Raw genomic sequence first — 16,163 nt, forward strand, 5'->3', positions numbered from 1 at the left:
ATACAAGTGCTGTGGGGAAGGGGAAGGGGGTAGGGCAGAGGGAGGGTGGGGGCGATGGGGAGGGGAGGAGGAAGAGAGGAAAATGGGGGCTCAGTCTGGGTAGATCTCCTGGAGGAGGTGAGCTCTCAGTAGGGCTTTGAAGGGAAAAAGAGAACTAGTTAGATGGATGTGTGGAGGGAGGACATTCCAGGACAGTGGTAGGATGTGGGTCAGGGGTCGACAGCAGGACAGGCAAGAACGAGGCACAGTGAGGAGGTTAGCAGCAGAGGAGTGGAGTGTACTGGCTGGGCTGTAGAAGGAAAGAAGGGAGGTGAGGAAGGAGAGGGTGGGTGGTGATGGAGAGCCTTGAATCCAAGAGTGAGGAGTTTTTGCTTGATTTGAAGGAATCAATCAATCAACTAATTAACAGAGAGATTGAGGAAGGCAAAGAAATAGAGGTCGATAAAGGAACATAGTAAATCAATTAATCAAGTAATACAAAGTATTGAGTGCCTACTATGTGCAAAGTACTGTTCTAAGCACAAGGAAGAGTAGAATAGAATTAGTAGACATGATCCTTGCTCTCAAGGATCTTACAGTCTAGATCAGGAGACAGTCCCTTGAATAAATTCAAGTTAAGCAGAAATAATTAAAATGAGACAGGAATAAATAAAAACACTTGGAAACAGTCATTGAGAAAGAACTAGAAGTAAAAAAAATTGAAAAATCAGCAGAGAGGGACAGAGATGGGCAGTGCAGTGGTTACTGTCGCAGTCACACATACATATACAAAGTTGCCTATAAAGGCACACATAGTGGTAGATAGTCACTAACTCTCATCTAAACACTCTTCAATAGTTGACATCAACTTTCTTCCGTTATTGTCATCAGCCATCTTCCATTTCCATGGCCCCATCTATCACGGCGATAGTTGCTGGGACTGCTTGTTCCCCCTAGGTCCCATACATGGCTGCCTTGCACACAGAAAAGGCAGTTCCAGAAACTTTCCGGAAACAGCCGCCAGATGTAGTCATGATAGATGTGTTTGGGGAACATATAAAGTGTCTATTATATTGTACTCTCCCAAGTGCCTAGCACAATGATCTGCAAACAGTAAGCGCTCAATAAGTCCGATTGATTGATTGATTGATTGGGGCAGCCATTACAGGCGCAGGAAAGGAAGGGTGAGGCAATGACAATGAAAGGAAAGAGGAAAAGTAGGAAGAAAGAGACAAAGTTGGTGAGTAGTACTGGTTGTCCTCCTTTACTTACCTGCTACTGTCGTTGTCTCCACTGATGCTGTTTTCATGTCCCACTCCTTATTTTTAGCTGAGAGAAGGGCATCAAGTAGTTCATACTAACACTTTGGGCTCAGGAGAATAGGACTCAAAAATTTGTGACCATCCCATCTGCCATGGGACAGATGTCACTTTCATCTTTATTTTTAAAATACTTTGTTAAGCTCTCACTATGTGGCAGTCACCTTCACTAAGCACTAAGCTAGATACAAGGTTATTGGTTTGGACACAGCTCCTGTCCCACATATGGTTCCAAGTCTCACACTGGAAGGAGGAGGATTTAAAGTCCACCCTATTTTTTGACTGAGGCATAAAGAAGTTAAGTGACTTGCCCAAGGCCAAATAGCAGACAGGGGGTGGAGTTGTCATTAGAACCTGGACCTGCTGACCTTCAGGCCCAAACTCGTTCCACTAGGCCATATTTCTTATTTAATGAATTGCACTCGTGGTGTGATACAACTTATTTTCCCTATTTTCTTCTTTAAGGCGCAATTCACCTTCTGATTTATCAAGCTATAGACCAAAGGATTAAGCATGGGGATCACGATGCTATAGAACACTGAAGCAATTTTTTCAGTGTCCGTTGAATTATTTGATTTGGGCTGTAAATACATGAAGATGATGGTCCCATAAAATATGGTAACAGATGTTAAGTGGGAGGCGCTGGTGGAAAAGGCTTTATGTCTCAAGAGTAGATCCTTAAGATGGTCAAGAGAATATAAATGTAAGAGATGAGGAAAATCAGAAGCAAGCCAAGTCTATTAAAACCAGCAATTGCAAAAATTAGCCTCTCTTTGATTCTGGTGTCAGAGCGAGACAATGCTAACAGGGGGACCTCATCACAACAGAAATGAGTGATGACATTGGAGTCACAGTAAGAGAAACGAAATGTCAGAAATGTGTGAAAAAATCCAACCCAAAAGCAGTATAGGTAAGTACCAACTACCAGTTGGGTACACAGTTTCCAAGACATCACAGTCGTATGAAGAAGAGGTTGGCAGATTGCCACATAATGGTCATACACCATCAATACCAGGAGAAAAATTTCTACATTTATAAAAGTGATGAAGTCACATACTTGAATAGCACAGGCTGTAAAGGAAATGCTTTTTAACTCCACAATCAACTCCACCAGCATTCTGGGAGTGATAGAGGAGGTATAACAGAAGTCAACAAAGGCTAAATGGCTTAGGAAAAAGTACATAGGATTATGAAGTCGTGAGCTGAGCCCCACGACACTAAGCACATAGATCAATAGAAAATGCACAAAAAGGATGGCACACATCTGTATGCTATTTGTGAGCCCCACCAGAATGAACTCCATCACTCCAGAATAGTTACCTAGCCCTATGAGATCCTCCAGATTTCCCAGCCTTTAACCCAATAGGCGGGATTTTATTAGCAAAGCAAGAGTAAAGCAGTGTGTGATTCTCACAGGCTAACAGTTAACATTTAGCATAACATAACGGAATAACATTTAATTTAATGTAAACTTCCCCCTCCCAATATATTTGTAGGTAGTCAACCTCAAAAGCATCTACTTGTAGTAGTAATTGTAGCATTAGTACCACTTATTGAGTGATCATTTGGTGTGGTGTACTGTTTAGGGACATGGCAAGGACAGAATAAAGAATCTTAGTTCAAGCAATAGACATTCCCAGTCAGAAAATTAGGGATGATGATTCTCTTAATTTCATTAGAATTTTTCCAAGGGTGAGAGTGAGCTCATCAAAACCATAGTTGAACAGGTAAATGTTGGTTCCCATTTACAGGTTGGCACAAAGTAGTTTCTTTCCGGTGGTTGGTGCAGCCTTGATAAGGATAGGGATTTTATTAGTTCCTGAATATTCTTCAGTAACTCAGGCAACTTTAACGCGATTGAACTTCTCGGGGAAAATTTTTTGAAGGCTTCCTTCTGGGGATGGAAAAGGAACCATTTACCCTGGAGAGAAATGGAAGCAAATTTCACCGGAGGAACTGGGAAGAGGAAAGCCTTATTACTGAAGCGCTTTTGAGCCTCCCAAGTCACTGAACTACAGCTATTTGGCTGTGGTTCTTGAGGTCCCTCCAATGAACACCCAGTTACTCACACTCCTCACCTCATCCTCTAGCCTCCATTCGAAGCAGGTATGTGCCTGCTACAGACACTTCCTCTAATCTCCGTTTGAAACAGGGGTGTGCTTGATACAATTGGAAAATCACCCCTGGGAAAAATGGCTTGCATATTCTGCCGCTACCTTTCCTTCCAAGAAGGATATCAAATCTCAGGGAGCCAACTTGCTGGAAAATGAGCCCAAAAGCGAATTATCAGTAATACACAAAGTTTCTCCATTAACACTACCTATGAGGGATCTAGAGATCTTGGGTTCACTCCCCAAGCTGGGTAAAGTGGAAAAATACATTATTGCCTTTTATTCACGTTTATAAGAATGTTCCTAAGCAGTCTCAAGGCACCTCATTTTCTCCTTAGGCACAGAGGGTAGCCAGGCTTGACCCCCGCCCCACATCCGCCCCCTGGCCTGGAATGCCCTCCCTCCGCACATCTGCCAAGCTAACTATCCTCCTCCCTTCAAAGCCCTACTGAGAGCTCACCGCCTCCAGGAGGCCTTCCCAGACTGAGCCCTCTTTTTCCTCTCCCCATCTCTATCTCCCCCACCCTACCTCCTTCCCCTCCCCACAGCACCTGCATATATTTTTGTACAGATTTATTACTCTAGATTACTTGAACATATTTACTATTCTATTTATTTTATCAATGATGTGCATCTACCTTTACTTCTATTTATTCTGATGACACCTGACCACATGTTTTATTTTGTTGTCTGTCTCCCCTTTTCTAGACTGTGAGCCCGTTGTTTGGGTAGGGACCGTCTCTATATGTTGCCAACTTGTACTTCCCAACCGCTTAGTACAGTGCTCTGCACACAGTAAGCGCTTAATAAATACGATTGAATGAATGAATGAATGAATGAATGAATGTGTTTCATGTTGGGTCTTTTTCCCTTCAGTTTTCTAGGAAGCTTTTCATGAGAAATTTTTTGGGAGCCAGTAGGGCAGGTAAGCATTAGCTTTTGAAGTTCAGCAAAATACTAGACAGAAACTATCTTTTAAAAATCATCAACAATAAAAGTGGACAATACTGGATTTGTAGCTCTGTGGACAGAAAATTGTAATAATGATTTAATTCCATCCTTCGATTAATATATTTGTGAATATTCTTCTGTATCTCTTCCTTTGTAGTGTGAACAGTTAAGCAGGGAATCTGTTACTTTTCTGTTTCAAATTTCCGAGGTGCTTAGTACAGGGCATTGCATCCAGTGAGCACTCAGTAAATATTTCTGCAATGACTATTACTACGATTTGAGAACCAAGATTTTCCTGGCTTATTAACAATAATAATGATAATAGCATTTGTTATGCACTTACTATGTTTCAAGCACTATTCTAAACATTGAGGTAGATCCAGGCTGATCAGGTTGGACACAGTCCCTGTCTCACATGGGTCTCACAATCTTAATTCCTATTTTACAGGTGAGGTAACTGAGGCACAAAGAACTTAAGTGACTTGCCCAAGGTCACGCAGCAGATAAGTGGCAGACCTGGGATTAGCACTCATGTCCTTCCGTATAAACAAGAGTTATTTTATCAACTGCAGCAAAGTACAGTGCTCTTTTGCAATGCTCTGCACACACAAAGTGCTCAATAAATGATTGAATTCAATTGAATTCTGACTCCCAGGTCAAAGCTGTAACCACTAGGCCATGCCCTTTCCCACAAACAACATCTGAAGAGGATTGCTTAAGCTTCTCTCCTGGATGGCTTCTTTTGCTAGGGTTTTGGCTTATGCTTATGCAAAAGAAAGGTTGAGATTCTCATAAATCCTTACTCTTTCAATCTGGTATAAGGAGACTGAACTCCCATGACAAGAATGCTCCCAAGAGTGTCACCTTTCCTTGTGGATAGTAGACTCTTCACTTTCCTTGGAAAGTCACAGAATTTGTAGTTAGGGTCATTTTCAAAAGATGAATGTGTAAACTCATTATGGGCAGGAAACGTGTCTGTTTATTGTTGTATTGTACTCCCCCGGGCACTTGGTACAATGCTCTGCACACAGTAAGCACTCAATAAATATGATTGAATGAATAAAAGTGAGAAATTGTCAGGAAACCTCATAGTCATTATTATTATTATTATTATTATTATTATTATTATTATTATTATTGTATTTGTTAAGCACTTACTATGTGCCAAACACTGTTCTAAGTGCTGGTTGGCTTGTTGACCAAAAACGTTTTAAATGAATCAGTTATTTTTGTAATCACTGCCATATTTTGCTAGCATGATTGTAAGTTTCTAGACTGTAGGTTCGATGTGGGCAGAGAATGTGTCTGCCATCTCTGTTTTATTGTACTCTTCCAGTGCTTAGAACAATGCTCTGCAGACAGTAAGACCTCAATAAATACCATTGATTGATTGATTGACTCAAGCTAGTTACTTTCTCTGTTGCAGTTGATTAAATAAGCCTTGTTTGCACATAACACCCTCCTTTGCAGCTGAAGACCCTCGACCAATTTAGACGACACTAAAAAACTCTAGAAAAACTAAGCAACTGTTTTGCTTTGTTGTCTGTCTCCCTCTTCTAGACTGTTAGCCCGTTGTCGGGTAGGGTCCGTCTCTATATGTTGCCGATTTGTACTTCCAAAGCGCTTTGTACAATGCTCTGCACACAGTAAGTGCTCAATAAATATGATTGAAAGGAAGAAGCCAGATATTACACCATCCCGATTATCTCATAGTAGTTATTAATTACTAGGAAATCATACAATTCTGTAAAGCCCAGCTTACCTCAGTGCTGGAAGTTATGAAATCTCCAAGATCATCATTCCCTAGCAGAAGTCCTTCCCCATACCTCTTTAACTCTTCCACTTTTATCTGGATAATTTAGAGGGCAATTCCTTTAGGAAGGCAGTGGGTTTTTTAACCATTACTTCAAAGCACATGTTACTTTAAGGAAAAATGAATGATTCAGTTTCTTTTCTTCCATATACTCCTGGTAAAAATACAAATTACATGGGATAAACTATATACTGAAATATATTCCCCTTGGAATATGGTTCCTGAAGGATTCATCAGAGAATATGGAAAGTAAACAGTGAGTACCCCAGGAACATACCTTAATAAAGATTTTAAATGGCATACCCCAGTGGGCCAAGAGTCATAGAGACATTTGAAAGTGGGAATTGAGGAATTGTAAGCTCCTCCTTGTACTGTAAAATCATTATGGGCAGGGAATATGTCTGCTAATTTTTCTTGTATTGTACTCTTCCAAGTTCTTGGAACAGTGCTCTGCAAATAGGAAATGCTCAATAAATACCATTGATTGATTGTGTGGTAAAAATCAATCAGTAGTATTTAACGAGTGCTTAGTGTGCATAGGACACTGTACTAAGCATTTGGGTGAGTACCATAGAGTACGTAGACATGATGCATGCCACCAAAGAGCTTAAAACAGATTTCAAAAGGAAATGTCATCCACAGGTGGGAAAGAATGAAACCAAAGAAGTTGATGAAAGATTTCTGCAGCAGTGCACCCCTTGTACTCCTGCCTCAACCCAAGTAGACCGCCTCTTTCAGTTGCATGCTTGGGGTTTTGCAAAAGTACTGAGGTCATATGTAATACATTGCATCTATGGAAGGTAGACTGGGTAAAAATGATATTAATGATGATAATAATTATGTATTTGATAAGTGCTTACTATGTGACAAACACTCTTCTAAGCACTGGGGTACATACAAGGTAATCAGGTTGGACATAGTCCCTGTCCCATATGGGGAACACAGTCTTTATTCCCATTTTACTGGTAAGGTAACTGAGGCACAAAGAAGTGAAGTGACTTGACCAGACTCACACAGCAGATCAGAGTCAAAGTCTGGATTAGAACCCAGGTCCTTCTGACTCCCAGGCCTTTACTTTACTAGGCCATGCTGCTTCTTTAGCTGCCTCATCTGCCCCTACAAACACACACACACACTCACCCCATAGCCCCTTATGCAATTGAAAGAGTTTATTATGACTTGACAATAATAGTGTCTATTAAACCCTTACTATGTGTCAACCACTCTTCTCAGATGTATACAGATAATCACTTCAAATTCAGCTCCTGCCCCATGTGGGACTCACGCTCCAAGAAAGGCAGTTTTCATTTAGTAAGAATTTTCTAATGCTGAAAATTTTGTTCTACTATTTCAAGAGAATTATTTCTCATTAGAAAATCCTTTCTGAATTGCTAATTATTTGAAAGTTGCTATTTTTTATATTCAACATTTTTAAGTTATTTTTAGTAATAGCATCTCTATCAAAATTCTCTCCCATCTCTTCCATGTAGGGGATATAAGCAAAGTCAGGGGGTTCAATTTTATAATGAATTGTCATTAAGATCCAGTCTTGTTTGCTTGCTTTGATTCTGAAAAGTTATTCAATTGAAGTTTATTTGAATTTCATCCTATAGAAATTGAATTTTATTTCCAAAGTTTGATTTGGTGTTTTTCAAAGCATATTATTGCTTGTGATTAGTTCATTCATTCATTCATTCAATCGTATTTATTGAATGCTTACTGTGTGCAGAGCACTGTACTAAGTGCTTGGGAAGTACAAATCGGTAACATATAGAGACGGTCCCTACCCAACAACGGGCTCACAGTCGAGAAGGGGAAAACAGACAACAAACAAAACTAGTAGACAGGTGTCAATACCATCAGAATAAATAAAATTATAGCTATATATAATTAATGAAATAAATAGAGTAATGAATTGCACAAATATACACAAGTGCTGTGGGGAGGGAAAGGAGGTAGGACAGGGGGTGGTGATGGGGAGGGGAGGAGGAGGAAAGGAAAAGGGGCAGCTCAATCTGGGAAGCCCTCTTGGAGGAGGTGAGTTCCCAGCAGGGCTTTGAAGGGAGGAAGAGAGCTAGTTTGGTGGATGATTGGAGGGAGGGCATTCCAGGCCAGAGGTAGGACGTGGGCCAGCGGTTGGTGGTGGGACAGGTGAGAACGAGGCACAGTGAGAAGGTTAGCAGCAAAGGGGCAGAATTTGCAGGCTGGACTGTAGAAGGAGATAAGGGAGGTGAGGTATGAGGGGGTGAGGTGATGGAGCGCTTTGAAGCCTAGAGGAGTTTTTGCTTGATGGTTAATAAGCAACTATCTACTAACCTAAAGCTTTCTAGGAAAATTCTAATGCCTTGATGAGTTCCTATACTCCATTAGAGTATATGAGATTCATGAGATTCATATACTCCATTATGGTTTGGTGTAAAATTTCTTAATGTTAACATTTTTGTCTGATTCTGTTTATTCCCACCATTGGAAAAACTTCATTTTTTACCAGCCCTGAATTTCTGATCCAATCATCATCATCATCATCATGGTTCTTGCTAAGCATTTACTATATGTTAGGCACAGTAATAAGTGCTGAAGTAGAGACAAGATAACCAGGTCCCACAGAAGACTCATAGTCTAAGTAGAAAGGGGTAGAATTAATCCCCATTTTACAGATGAGGTAACTGAAGCCCAGAGAAGTGAAGTGACTTGCTCCTGGTCACAAAGCAGACAAGTGGCAGAACCAGGATTAGAACTCAGGACCTTCTGATTCCCAAACCTGTCCTCTTTACACTAGGCCATGCTGCTTCTCACACTGGTCTACCCTCCCACCTAACATGAACATACAGATGGATTAATTTAAGGCCAGATATCATAGTGAATGGCCCCAGAGGTTGGAGTCAATACAGTGAGGATGTTGGCTCCCAGAACTTTCCCAGTTTGCACTGCCTGTAGGGTAAGAGACACTGGTCAATTCATAAATCACAGGAGCAAGATGACCTTTCCCAAGGAAACCGCAGTGGGGTTGCTGATAATTGTAGTACTTATTAAGAATTTATTATGGATCAAGCCCTGGGGTAGATACAGGAAAATCAGATTGGATGCAGTCCCTTCCCCTCTGGGGTTCACAGTCTAATGGGGAGGGACAACAAACATTTAATCCCTATTTTACAGATGAGGAAACTGAGGCATAAAGAAGTAAAGTGATTTATCCAAGGTCATGTAACAGGTAAGGGGTGAAGCTGGGATTAGAGCCTATGTCTCCTAACTCCCATTCTTGTGCTCCTTCCACTAAGCTATGTTTATCCCTACCTTTTCTGAACAGTGGTAGGAAATTGGGAAGGTTTCTTTCACTCCATTATGCCTCAAACTGAGGGAAATATGTCTGGGCAGAACAAAATAAAATAGATAGAATAGATAGGTACAAGCAAAATAAATAAATAAATAGAGTAATAAATAACTACAAACATATATACATATATGCAGGTGCTGTGGGGAAGGGAAGGAGGTAAGATGCGGGGGATGGAGAGGGGGACGAGGGGGAGGGGAAGTAAGGGGCTCAGTCTGAGAAGGCCTCCTGGAGGAGAGGAAGAGAGCTAGCTTGGCGGATGGGCAGAGGGAGGGCATTCCAGGCCCCGGGGAGGACGTGGGCCCGGGGTCGATGTCGGGACAGGAAGGCTGAGCATGTGCGAATGAGGTTGTCGTTAATGTAACTTGTTGATAACAAGGGCCTTTTTCCCGGGGTGGGGGGGGGGGAGAATCAGTCAGGACCGGACCGGAAAGGGGGGTTGGGGGCACTATAAGGAAGGTCGCTTAAGTTGGGGGGGGGGTGGAAGCAGGGGGCGTCTATGGGGGCGCTCGGAGGAGAGGAGCCTTCCGGGACCAGCGGGGGCCACTTGGTGTGATGGTGGGCGGGCCTCTTGGGAACGGAGTCCCGGGCATCTATGGCGGTGCTCTGAGGAGAGGATCCTTCCGGGAGCAGTGGGGGCCACGCGCTGTGATGGCATTAATAATTAATTAATGTCAATAATTATATGCCAATATTATGTCAATAATTAACAATTAATATCAAGCATGAAAATAGCTATGATGATATTATTTGTTATCATTTATGTTATATGTCTATATTAAAGGAGAATTTAGTTGTTTTCACCTTTAAGGAAATTCCTGCAGTAGTAAGTACTGGAGCAAAAGACAAGATGGCAGCAGCAGCAGCAGGTCAGCTCATAAAGACAGAAAACATACCTTCCCACAACTTATTTGTGGTTCTGACAAACATGAATTACCTGTCTTAATCAATGGAAAAGTAATTCAATAGTGATGGTAGCATTTTGTCCTGAATGAAGCAACCCCTAAATATTTTCCTTAAAGTGAGTTAGATAACATCTCATCAGAACGAAACATTTGGTTTTGTTCTGAGCATAAAAATAATTCAGAAAGAAACCTGGCAATCCTACTGACCTAAGGAGGAGAAGTTGTTTTTCCTCACTCATTTGGCTCTTGATTGAAGTTGCTGGAGTGTCTTGTTTGCTTCTGCTTCCCTCTGAGGACCTCAGTCTTTCCCCCTCCTCCCAGGGTACAATGGAATCACAAAGAGAATGCCAGCTGCCTGGGAGCAGAAGAAGGATGTTGTCTACTAATGAGATAGCACTCTACTCTGTAATCCTTAAATAATCAACATTCTAGGACTTTCATCTTTGGGAACCAGGGAATTGATTGCTCTCAGTAATTCAAATGTCCCAAGACAAAATAAAACAAATATCCAGGACACTTAGACTGTGAGCCCCAAGTGCTCAACCTAATTTTCTTTATCTTATCCCAGTGCATAGTGCAGTGCTTGCCACATGGTAATTGCTTAATAATAAGTTATTGTTATTATTAAGACAGCCTATGCAAAGTTAAATTGAGTGAGTGAGGAGAATTACTTGATGAATTTGGACAAATGGTGTGATATATTTTGGGCTAGATAATCCTGGGAACTACCTGTATACATTACTGGTCCAGGAAGGAAGAAATCATCAGTATTGATATTGATTAGGGGTTACTCTTCTGTACGTGTCCATCCAGACCCACATTATCTCAAGAAATCTCACCTCAAAATGTATTTGGATCTGAATTATCCCTGTAACATTCAGTTATTTTAAGTGGATGGATTTATTTGCTCTGGAAGATTCACTTCAAGATGCCATTTTTGGCCCCAATTACCATGGCAATATATAGTAGTATAGTCACTCCTGCATGCTTGAAGAAGACCATGTATCTTATAACCTACTGTGATTCTAGGATTGGAGAGGACATTCTGTCATGGATGGGAAACTGGTAAAGATGGGAAAAAAAGAGTAGGGGGCTGAATCATAAAAATAATAATAATGATCATTTTTGTATTTCTTAAGTGCTTACTATGTGCTAGGCACTATACTAAGTGCTGGAGTGGATACAAGCAAATCGGGTTGGATGCAGTCCCTCTCCCACGTGTTGTTCACAGTCTCAATCTCCATTTACAGATGAGAGAACTGAGGCATAGAGGATTTAAGTGATTTGTCCGAGGTCACTCAGTAGACAAATGGCAGAGCCAGGACTAAAGCCCATGACCTTCAGACTTCCAGGCCCATGATTTATCCACTGTGCCATGCCACTCTTAATGGTTATTTTCCTAGTCAGAGAAGAGTTAATAGGGATTGTTGCTAGGATCTGTTCAATTGATCAATTTCATCTGGTAAATCTGGTATATCTCTTCTACTTGGACGTTGAGCCCCTTGTGGGACAGGGACTGTGTCCAACCTGATTAACTCACATATACCCTACCACAGCTTAGTATATAGTAAGCGCTTAACAAATACCAAAATTTGTTAGCATTGTTATTATTACTATCATTATTATTATGTTTTCATAAATGATTTGGAACGGAGAATGCATAGTAAAATCTCTGAGTTAGAATGCTAGTTTTTAAGGTGGACTCTGAGGCAATACTAGTTGTATGTAGCTCCAAAACATAGTTTAATCCATCCTGGGCAATTGTCACTCATGAGTTTGGCATACAGTGTTAAGCTTACCTTGTGTAGTAAAGTAATTTTTTTACATTGCTTTGCAAAGTATTTCTTCGTTAATTTATATTTTTAATCCAAAAATACAAAAAGAGGCAAAACAATCAGTAAATCAGTAGTATTTATTGAGCACCTACTGCATGCAGAGCACTGCTCTAAGCATTTGGGAGAGTATAATAGAGTAGCAAATATGATCCATACCTTCAAGGAGTTTACAATGTAGTGAAGAGACAGAATGCAGGAAGAAATGATATCTGTCAATCAATTAATCATATTTATTGAACACCTATTGTGTGCAGGGAACTGTACTAAGAGCTCAGGAAAGTACACTTAGGAGACAAGCAGCATGGCTTAGTGGAAAGAGTCAGAAGAGCTTGGGAGTCAGAAGTCATGGGTTCTAATCCTGGCTCCCCCACTTGTCAGCTGTGTGACTTTGGGCAAGTCACTTAACTTCTCTGTGCCTCAATTACCTCATCTGTAAATTGGGGAATAAAGACTGAGCCCCACGTGGGACAACCTGATTACCTTGTATCTTCTCCAGCGCTTAGAATAGTGCTTGGCACATAGTTAACACTTAACAAATACTATTATTATTATTATTATTATTATTACAAATCCCCCCCTCCTCAAAAACTTCACAACTGTTGCTTATTTCTCTTTGTACCTAGCAGGAACGTCCTCTCATTCAACTCTATCTTTCTCATCCACTCTCTTCTCCCACTACACTCGAACTCGAACTCTTCATTTTTCTCAAGCCAACCTCCTGTCTGCACCTCCATCTTGCTTCTCCTGCTCAGGCCCTTCTTCTTGTTTGTAATTCTCTCCCCTCACAACCAACAGACCACTGCTCTCTCCATCTTGGAAGCCCTTCTGAAATCTTATCTCCTCCAAGAGGTCTGATCTGATTAATTTCTAGTCTCTCCACCTTTCAACAGATCCTCTCAGTGGAAAGAGCCTGGGCTTGGGAGTCAGAGATCATGTGTTCTAATCCTGGCTCTGCCGCTTGCCTGCTGTGCGACATTTGGCAAGTCACCTAACTTCTCTGGGCCTCAGTGACCTCATCTGGAAAATGGGGATAAACACTGTGAGCCCCACGTGGTCCAACCTGATCACCTTCTATCATCCCCAGCACTTAGAACAGTACTTTGCACATAGTAAGTGCTTAAAAAATGCCATCATTATCATTATTATTGCCACATGAACAGTGAAGAAATCACATCTCTCCATGGCATTTGTGTATATATCATTACACTAAATAAGCTCCTTCTAGGCAAGGAAGGTGTCTACCAATTCTATTGTAGTGTAATAATAATAATAATAATATAATAATAACAACAATAATAATAGTAGTAGTATTTGTTAAGCACTTACTATGTGCCACAACAGTGTTCTTTTAAAAAGGAACAGGGTAGTGAAGAAAGGTATGCATAGGGTAGGGAGAGAATGAAGGCTGGAACATCAGTGAGGAGTCTGATAATAATAATAATTCTGGTATTTATTAAACACTTACCATGTTCCAGGCACTGTTCTAAGCACTAGGGTAGATACAAGCAGATTGGAGTTGGACACAGTCCCTGTCCCACATGGGGCTCACAGTCTCAATCCCCATTTTACAGATGAGGAAACTGAGGTCCAGAGAAGTGAAGTGATTTGCCCAAGTTCACACAGCAGAAAAGTGGCAGAGCTGGGATGGAGTAACAAGTGTATAAGACATGTAAATAATAGAAATTGTGGATAGAACATGTAGATTAATCAATCAATCTGTGACATGGATTGAGCACCCACCGAGTGTGAAGCCATATTCTAAACACCGGTGGAAATACAACTGAGGCAAGATACTCTCTCTCTGTCTTCAAACAGCTTACACTCTGAGAGAGGCAGACAGAATCTATTTACTAGTTCTGTGGTAGGAGGATGCAAAAGGAAGTAGTTCAACAATATCAGGATGAGATAGCAGAATATATAATTGAATAGACACATAGAAACAAATAAAATATGCATATGATTATAATAGGTACATAAGTGCTGAGAATAGGGATAAAGTTCTTAAGTGTTAAGATATAGATGTATCATTTTGTTCATGACTCTGCTTCCCTGTTTGTGAAACTCTTTTTCTGCTAACCACACTCATGGGTTCCCCACTTAAATTTTCCATTTAGCAGCTGCTTTGGTTTTCTGCTCTTGTTTGTTATCCTCCTACTAAAGGTCATTTACACTGTGTGTGAGCTGATTGCAATTCAGGACCTCACTGTTGGTCATTTTATCCTGCCATTTGCTATTAAGTGTTGCTCAAAGGTTGGGCTGATGATACTGCCTTAGACGCTGAATGAGTCTTTTGTGGTAGGTCCAGGTCTTACAGTTATATGGAAGACTGGAGACTCCAGTCTTTTAGAGAGCTTCAGTTCTCTGCCATATGATCCACTGCCTGTAAATTTTGTCAATCTCCACCCGTCGGTGCAACCTTTTGGATTCTCTTCTGTAATTCCTTGTCTAGCTGTGCATCACAGGATTAAGCACTATGTGGGTGAGCAAGATGTAGTGACCATATTAAGTTCCATGTGGTTATTCAAAATCTCTGGTGGTGTGAACGATTTTCCAGGGTAGGAGGATACACAATATTTTTTTTCCTCAGGTTTACTGTCAGTCCATATCTCTTTGCTCAAGTGATCAATAATGACTTGTTTTTCTCCATATGTGCTTCAAGAGCTGTCTCTTTGCAACAGCTAACATTATTAAAGATTTTCTAGTTGCACTAGGAGTGAGTGAATCTAGCCGGGTAATTATTGTGCTTAATTACCCCACCAGTAGTGCCTTGCATGAATATGGAGAAAACCCTCTTTAAGTAGTCAAAATATTTAACATCTTCTGAACTGTATTCTTTTAATGGAAATACTATGCCCTGGCAGGATAAGAGCTTTAGGAAGCTGTATAAAGTCCTTCTTGTCACTAAGTTACTAATTAATGTCCTACAGTGTAGGATGAAATCAATTACTGTCTAATTTCTTGAAGTACTTGATAGAGCTTCAATAAACACTCAGTGACTCTTAAAGGAACAGGTTGTACTATGAGAGATTCAGGTTAGAAATCAGATATCCTGAATGGGGAAAAAATATGGTAAATTTATTCTAATTCCCACTTTACAGCTGGGAAAATTGAGGCACAGAGGAGCAAAGGGAATCACCCAAGGTGATCCAAATACACTGCACTAAAACCACTGGAATAGGTTCTCCTACTAATGACAAAATTAGCTGTCAGTAAATTCCTCGCATAAGAGGGTTCAGCATAGGGATCATTATTGTTTAGAAGACAGTGGAGCTGGGCCATAGGTACATGAAGAGTACTGTCCCATGGTATATGCTCATAGCAGCCAAATGGGCTGCACATGTGGAGAAAGCATTGCACTTGCCTCAGTTGATTCTGAGGATGGTGCTGAGAATGGCAGCATAAGAGGTCAGGATGGCTATCACCGTGATGATTTCAATAAAAAGGACGAAGTTGAAAAGCAGCAGTTCTGTAAGGGAGGTATCTATCTGAACAAGAGAGTAACAACAGAGGGGTGATGCAGCAGAATAAATGATTGATTTCATTAGAGCCACAGAAGGTTAATGAAAAAGTGAAATCTGTATGAAGGGCTGAATGAAGAAAGCCATCTATGCAGTAACCAATGACCAAGGATACACACATTTTTGGGGACATAATAATTGTATACATTAATGGATTACAGATGGCCACAAAACAGTCATAAGACATTGCTGTCAGAAGAAAACCTTCAGCAGTTCCCAGAGCTATACAGAAATACATCTGGGCTGCACATCCAGCAAAAGAAATGACCTTCTTTTGTAATAAAAGGTTTGTTAGCATTTTAGGCCATGGTCACAGTGGAATAGCAAATGTCTAAGAAGGACAAATTGCTGAGAAAAAAATACATGGGAGTGTGGAAATGGACATCGATCCAGATTAATAA

General features: G+C 40.8%; 1 pseudogene; it reads right to left on the reverse strand.

The window, feature by feature from the left end:
* Positions 1-1,702: 1,702 nt before the first annotated feature.
* Positions 1,703-6,760, reverse strand: LOC119945033 (annotated as a pseudogene).
* Positions 6,761-16,163: the final 9,403 nt, after the last annotated feature.

The sequence above is a fragment of the Tachyglossus aculeatus genome, chromosome 24 (genome assembly GCF_015852505.1).
Source record: "Tachyglossus aculeatus isolate mTacAcu1 chromosome 24, mTacAcu1.pri, whole genome shotgun sequence".
Classification (NCBI taxonomy): Eukaryota; Metazoa; Chordata; class Mammalia; order Monotremata; family Tachyglossidae; genus Tachyglossus; species Tachyglossus aculeatus.